Source organism: Cryptomeria japonica, chromosome 10 (assembly GCF_030272615.1).
Source record: "Cryptomeria japonica chromosome 10, Sugi_1.0, whole genome shotgun sequence".
Classification (NCBI taxonomy): domain Eukaryota; kingdom Viridiplantae; phylum Streptophyta; class Pinopsida; order Cupressales; family Cupressaceae; genus Cryptomeria; species Cryptomeria japonica.
In genome coordinates, this window is record NC_081414.1 from 87,134,701 (window position 1) to 87,141,469 (window position 6,769).

Here is a 6,769-nt window from a genome sequence, read left to right on the forward strand (position 1 = left end):
CAGGTATAATGTTTAATTTATAATCATTAAATCATAATATATAAATTACAATATTTTTACTAATTACTTGCATATCTATTTATAGTTTGATTAATTACAGTCTTTATATAAATTAGAAATTACATTATATGAAAAGAAAAACTTCCTACCATGTCAAATATAAGCTCGCCCAAATTAAATTTTTTATCATATATAATATTATTTATTATATACATTTTTTACGTGCTCAAAGTAACTTTATACTACTTAATTGTTCTCAACACTTCACTGCATTGCTAGCATGTTTTTAGCTAAAGGCAGGGACTCATGCTGTCTCACAGCTCTTGTTTAATTAGTCCCACTTCCTCTATTAATTAAATAAATATTTATTTAATTAATTCATTCATTAGCTTTTTCCTCTATGACACATGTCATTTATCTCTTGATTTTCCTCTACCTACCCCCTTCATTATTTATTATTTCTTCTACCTACCCTTTAATCCTAGCCGACCATTTATATCTTTCACCTCTTAATCTTATCCCTCCATTTTCTAAAGTATCTTCTATATAAGAGGAATATATCTCTCTTTCTAACACCTAACACGTCTACCTAATGTGCCTACCTAATACGACTATCAAGCCTTCTTGCAATCAAGCGACTTCACAACCACAATCCGTTCTTTGTTAAACTTTTGTGTACATACAAAATTTGAAAGAAAATGTATCAAACAAGATCGATAGAGGTAGGAGATAATGGAGATTGAAACCCTACTTGGCATGTGAATGGTATTATTGCTTCATTTATTGATTTGCATGTTCTTAGGTATCTTCATTGGTGTATGGTGAATGTTTGGTTGTAGAACTAGGATTTGTTGTGGTTGGATCTTTGTGGTTTTGCAATAGTTTATCATCATCATTTTTCACCGTATACAATAATTATAAAAGATACATACTTGTTTTTTTTTAGTATAATATTTGTTGTGTATTGCTTGTAATGAAACAATTTAATTATTTATTTAATTTAATTTTAATGGTGTGAATCAAATCCTTTTTTTTTAATTAAATTTTTTATATATTTATATTTATATCACTTTATTTACAAGATTATCAATAAAAAATATGAAAAGTTATTTAAAATAGATATTTATTTTGTAAATATGTAGAAATCTAAAAAAAAGCCTATAAAATTTATCATTCCTATAAATTTGGTCTTATAACACCAAACTTTTTCATCTAGTCATATTGTAGTTTAAAAATATAAATCTCAACTTTATAAAAATCAAGTTTATTTTGAAAACAAAAATAATATTTTTTAATTGATGCAAAAAGTCGATTGATTAGGCTTAGGTTTATGCAATAGTATTGCCTATGTCAAATTTAATAGAAATATTTGTTGTGTAATGTTTGTAATGAAATAATTTAATTATTTATTTAATTTTAATGGTGTGAATCAATCCTATATTTTCAAAACTGAAATTTTAAATCTAATTTTTTTAATTAAATTTTTTATATATTTATATCATAATTTTTTTAAATTTAAAATAGACATTTATTTTTTAAATACAAAGAAATCTAAAAAAGCCTATAAAATCTATCAATCTTATAATTTATTCCCATTTCTAGTTTGAAAATGTAAATCTCAACTTTATAAAAAAATGAGTTTATTTTGAAAACAAAAATAATAATGATTTTTAATTGGTGAAAAAAAGTTGTAATAGTATTTATTTAAATGTAGGATGGCGAGAGAGAGAGGGTCTGCAAAAAAACCAGACATCTCAAATCGCAACGATGGTGGGTATGAAGATGAAGGAATTGAGATCGACCTATTAAATGTGGTGGATGGTGATATTCAAAATTTTCAAGAAACTACTATTATAGGATGAGTTTTGGGGAAACCAAAGAGGAGATTAGAAATCTATTATTGGGTTAGGGAGAATTGAAACAAGGTAAGGGAAATTTGTTTTATGTAGAGTCAGTTCTTTATGGTTGAATTCAATAATGAAGAGGAGAGAAACTTTGTAACAAAAGGTTTATGGAAATATGGAGATTCTTTTGTATATGTCAAAAGATGGGAACCTAATATTGATCCTAAAAAGATGGAACCTATAGATTAACCATATTGGATCCGATTGTTCAATTTACCTTTTGAATTTTGGAGCAAGGAAAGTCTCAAAATGATCGACAACAATCTAGGGCAAATACTAAATATTGATATGTGGGAAGATGCTACAATTCATTATGCTAGAATCCAAATTGTTTCAATTAATAAATTATCAAAATTAATCAAGTTAAGGTCGAGAGAAGGGGTGTGGAATCAATCGATTGAGATTGATGAAAAGAAACTTTTTTGTATTAGGTGTCATAGAAGAAATCATTTCAAAGTAGATTGTTGGATTCCTCTGGACAAATTCTAGAGAAGAAAGGAAGAAGAGAAAAGGGAGGAAGAAAACATAAAATTAAAAGATATGCAAAAAAAAGAAGGGGAAACTCTATTAATAGATTATCATCCTTTAATTAGTCTAGAGGTGAAAGGAAAGTTGTCACTAAGGGAGTGTGATAAAGAAGACAAAGTAATTTATAAGGAGACAAAATAAAAAACTCTTGTGATGGAATAGGACAGGGAAGAGAGTGAGAGAGAATTAGATATAATAGAACCCAAAATGATTTGTCAATCTTTGACACAAACCAAAGACTCAGAGCCTTCCAAAACAAGAGTAGGAAGGAAGACGAATAGAAAAAAGAGAGCAAAGGATGGCCTTCTGCCAGATCAAACCTCCATAAAAAAATACTTATTAAGATCTAGGGGAGACAAACCCTCCCTTGGAGGGTGGTGAAAGTCCTCACATGGAATGTTAGGGGCTTAAACGCCCCTAACAGGAAGCGTATTATCAAGTGTTGACTTAACAACCAATTGATTGACATTATTCTAATGCAGGAAACAAAATTAACAAAGGAAAATGTAGAGGCTTTCATAAAATTTTGTTATGGATGGAGCAATTATGCTCATGAAGCATAGGGATCCTTAGGCGAAATATGTGTAATGTGGAAGTCAAATAAAGTTTGTGTTACAATTCTGTTCTCAAATAAAAATTGGATTAAATGTGAAGTGAAAAGCCTTTTGTTTGATTTAACTTTCTCACTCTATAACATATATGGCCCAAACAAAACTCAAGACAAAAAGGAACTCTAGGCGACTTTAAGGATGGATCTTCAGAACCAACAAAGCAAAGCCATATTGGCAGGAAATTTTAATACTATACTTCACCCGAGCGGTAAGATAGGAGGTTTGGGGTGAATGGCCCAAGTGCAGGTAGACTTCGGAGATTTCATTAGAAATATAGGATAGGTGGATGTTGTGCCAAGCAATGGAAAGTACACATGGATGAATAGAAGAGCAGGGTTTTCTAACATAGCAGAGAGATTAGATTATTTCTTCACTTCTGAAGAATGGTTAGAAATGCCCATCCCTCCAAATGCTTTGATCAAGTTGATTCCAATTTCAGACCACTATCCCCTAGAATTAAATATTTTTGAAGAAAAACAACCCATTAGAAGTCAATTGAAATTTAAAATATGTGGTTTCGATGGCCAAATTTGATAGAAGTAATTGCAGGATGGTGGGAGGAATCAAGACAAATAGAAGGTATGAGAATGTTCACATTTTGTAAGAGGCTAAACTCCTTAAAAGAGAAACTAAAAAAGTGGAATGTCGAAGTCTTCAAGAATATCTTTTAGGAAAAACTTAGAATAGAGGAAGAATCATAAGCTTTAAGTGAATTTGTTATAGAGTATGAAATGTCACAAAAAGATTTTCATAAAGAAAAGTCTCTATTGAAAGAATATGAGGAAATTATTGCCAAAGAAGAATGTTATTGGAAAGCTAAATCCAGAGAGACGTGGCTTGGAGAAGGAGATTGAAACATAAAGTTTTTCATAACTCTACAAAAAATGAAGAGGTGTTGGAATAGGCTCACACAAATCATCTAGGATGATGGGAAAATATTAACAAAAGAAGAGGATATACAACAAGGAGTAAATTTTTTTAGAGGCTACTAGGGGGAGAAGAGTTGGTGGATTGGATTGATAATGATTATTTAGATGAAGTACCATGTTAGGTCACAAATGAGGACAATCAAATGTTAATGTCTCTCACAACTTTGGAGGAAGTGAAAGCTACTACGTTCCAATTAAATCCTGATAAGGTTTCAAGACTAGATGGATTTACTTCTTTAGTTTTCTATAAATGTTGGGAGTGTATGGGAAAGGACATCTGGACGGTGGTTGAAGAATCAACGAACAAAGATCTCATTTTTACTTCGAATTAGACAACACCAACATTGTTCTCATACCCAAGAAGAAAGAGGTACATACATTCTTTGACTTTCGACCTATTTTTTTATGTAATACAATTTATGAGATTGTTGCAAAAGTCATGGCAAATAGATTGAAAAAGATTCTTCTAAAGATTATATATTTAGAATAGGGTGGCTTTGTCCCAAATATAAATATAGTAGATGGTATAATCATGGCACATGAGGTACTACATTCCATCAAAAAAGAAAATTCAAGAAGCATGATTGTCAAGTTGGATATTGAGAAGGTGTATGATCACATCTAATGGAGGTTCTTAATGTCGGTGATGAAGAGATTCAGGTTTGGTGAAAAATGGATGAAATGAGTGTTTAGTTGTATATTGAACTCAAGATATTCAGTCTTGATAAATGGCTCTCTATGCTATTTTTTTGAAGGAGGACTGGACATCAGACAAGGCGATCCTTTATTGCCTTTTCTTTTTGTCATTATGGCTGATATGTTGAGTAAACAAAATTTTCCACTTCGAGGAGGTCGAAGTAGTGGATAAGGGTCAACATAGTTTAGACAATGCCAACTTTTACTCATCAATTATTTGCGGACGACACAATTCTATATGGCAAAGCCTTGTTTGATAAAGCAACAATGATCAAAGAGCTTTTGGAGAGATACCACAGGGTGTCGGGGCAAGAAATTAACAAGGACAAGTTGAAAATATTTTTCAATGATATGGTACGAACAACTCAAAGGAGGATTATTTCCATCACTGGGTTTGGAGTAGAAGTCTTTCAAAAAACATGCTTAGGAGTTCCCCTGTTTCTTGGGGCAGTAAAAAACAACCTTTGGAAAGAAACAATTGGCAAGTGTGAAAAGAAAATAGAATGTTGGAAATGTAGATGGTTGACACTGGCTGGTCGTTTGACAATAGTCAAAATGGTTTTAAGTGCTATACCAATTTATATGATGTTAGTATTAGAAATGACAAGCCAATCTGCACAAGACATCTTAAAAAGGTTGAGAGACTTTCTGTGGGATAGTGCCAGTGGCAATCACATAATTCCTCTTTTGGCGTGGGATATTGTGAAAAAACAAAAATGGGTAGGAGCAGGAGTTGAAGATTTAAGAATGCAAAAAAAAGCTTTGATGGCAAAATTAATTTGGCATGTGTATAAGGAGCCAAAGGGACTTTGGAGTCAAATTTTACAACAAAATATCTAGATGTGGATGAAGTAGATGCACATTCTGACAATTGTGAATCCCTCTCATGGTTCAACAATATGGAATTTCATGATCAAAAGCAAGGAAGTAATAACAAATCACTTGGATTCTTGGAACGAATATAAAACAATAGTAAGTATCCCAGGGATGACAAGAGCAAGAGAAATTTTGGTTCCAATCATGGGAGAAAAAGTCAAAGATTATTTAGAAATCCACAAGGAGTCTGGAATGATTAAGCATAGGTGGAAAGTTTTGGATTTATTAGATGAAGTGAGTAGAAAAATCCTTAAAATAGAGCTGGACAATAGGTTGATTTTAGTTTGTGAGGGACCGGATGGGATTTTTTGGCGTGTGGCCAAATTTGGCAATTACACTCCAAAATTGGGATATGAAGTATTTAAGGGAGGACATAGAACGATGTGAGTGGAGGACAAAGTTGTGTTGGCACCCATGTATACTGCCCAAATCCCATGTTTTTACATGGTTGGTAGTTAAGACCAGGGTTCTTACTAGGGATAGGTTGATGAAGATGGGAATGGTAGGATCGTTCAAATGTGTGATGTGCCAAAATCAAGAGGAAACACTTGATCATTTATTTGTATAGTGCAAAGTTGCACAAGAATGCTAGCTCCAGGTTAGAAGAGAGTTAGGATACTATGGTCCTATGCCAAATAAACTAAAAGACATATTCATGTATTGGCCAATGTTGTCCAAAGGGTTTGTTTGGGAGGGACTTTGGATTGCGAGTCAAGCATCAATTATTTGGACCTTATGGAAGGAAAGGAATAGTCGAATCTTCAATGACAAGGGAAACAACATAGATAACATTATTTAGAGGGTTGAGATAACTATCAGTGAACACCTAAATGCTTATGTGGCATTTGGATTGCATAGCAACTTCTTGGCTTGGGATGATCGAATGACTAAGGAATGACCACATCTTATCGCATCAAAAACTATATCTCCTGAAAATAGAGAGACAAGAACAGTGGTGAGGTGGAGATTACCTTGGAGAGGATGCCTTAAACTGAATTTTGACGACGCCTCGAAAGGGAACCCAGGCCCCTCGGGCATAGGTTTTATCATTAGGGCAAATGCTATGGGGAGGCTCTGTAAAACTACTGATCGACACTAATAATGAGTTTGAGTTCGTCGCCCTGTTCAAAAGGCTAACATTGTGTAAGCACAAAGGACTTTTGAACTTGGAGACAAAAGGTGGCTCACTAAAATGTAGAACGAGTAATCTCCTTAGGGACAACAC